The sequence below is a fragment of the Elephantulus edwardii genome, unplaced genomic scaffold (assembly GCF_000299155.1).
Source record: "Elephantulus edwardii isolate Elephantulus edwardi_28Jun2011 unplaced genomic scaffold, EleEdw1.0 scaffold00192, whole genome shotgun sequence".
NCBI classification, from domain to species: domain Eukaryota; kingdom Metazoa; phylum Chordata; class Mammalia; order Macroscelidea; family Macroscelididae; genus Elephantulus; species Elephantulus edwardii.
In genome coordinates, this window is record NW_006399942.1 from 2,794,427 (window position 1) to 2,795,447 (window position 1,021).

Consider the following 1,021-nt stretch of genomic DNA (forward strand, 5'->3'; position numbering starts at 1 on the left):
TTAAAGGAGTCTTTTAAAACTGATAAGAAACGATAACTAGAGAAAGAAAACCTGTTGAAAATCTTTCGGGATTTACACAATTCCTACTTTACTACAGGAGAGCATGATTTGGTACGAGGTATATTTGTGGATATACATGAACCATATATCTATTATTCGGATCATGTTGTGCTATGTAGAGGTCTTTATAATTCTTCCTGAAGGTTAAAACAGTTCATTAGGATTCAAAATGTGTAATCCTCTGTGAGTTGGCACTTGTAAGACTGTGGTCAGCACTGATAACTGGCATGTTTTATTGCAGCCCAGTTCTAGTCAGTGTTTGCCAACTTGTTAGAAGTTCAGCAATAGGTGGATAGAATGCAGGAAAAACAGTGCCATGTTTCTCAGTTGGAGATCCTGAAATAAATGAAGTTACTAGCTGTTGAATAAATGTCACTCAAAAGCAGTCTGTTGGCTTTTTCTTGCACGGCAGGCAACTTTCCTTTTGAAGTCTCCATTTCTGTCCTTACTCTTTCGCAGCATCAATGTTAGTGGGTGAGTCTCCATTAGGGTCTGCCAGCATAGAAATGACACTGACCATGATGGTTTCCATGGTGTGGATGGGGAGGCAGCGTTCCTCTGGCTTTTCATAACCTTATTTATCTTCAACAGCTCATGAAGAATAGAAATGCACACATCACCGTTTTTATCTACATTTGGATGCCAGATTTCTGTGATGAATTTCATTTTAGGAGACCGGAGGGGATGATCTTTTGGGAAAGTGAAATGAGCCTTAAAAACACGACCTTCATAAAGTGTATCTGTAGGACCAATAACAAGGACTTCCCATCAATAAAGATCATTGTCATCTATTGAGCCTGCTGAAAAACCTTCCACTGGATTATCGTTAAGTTCTACCAGTTGTCTTCGCAGTACCCGCACAGACTGCAACTCCATCAGCATCCCCGCTAAGGGCCCGGCTGACACCCGGGCTTTTGGAGGGCTGAAAGTGTTCTGCTCATGAAATGCCCCTCAAAAGAAT

The 1,021-nt window shown here is 41.0% G+C and overlaps 1 pseudogene; it reads right to left on the bottom strand.

The window, feature by feature from the left end:
- Nucleotides 1–432: 432 nt before the first annotated feature.
- Nucleotides 433–1,021, bottom strand: part of LOC102860033 — an 8,609-nt pseudogene continuing 8,020 nt past the window's right edge.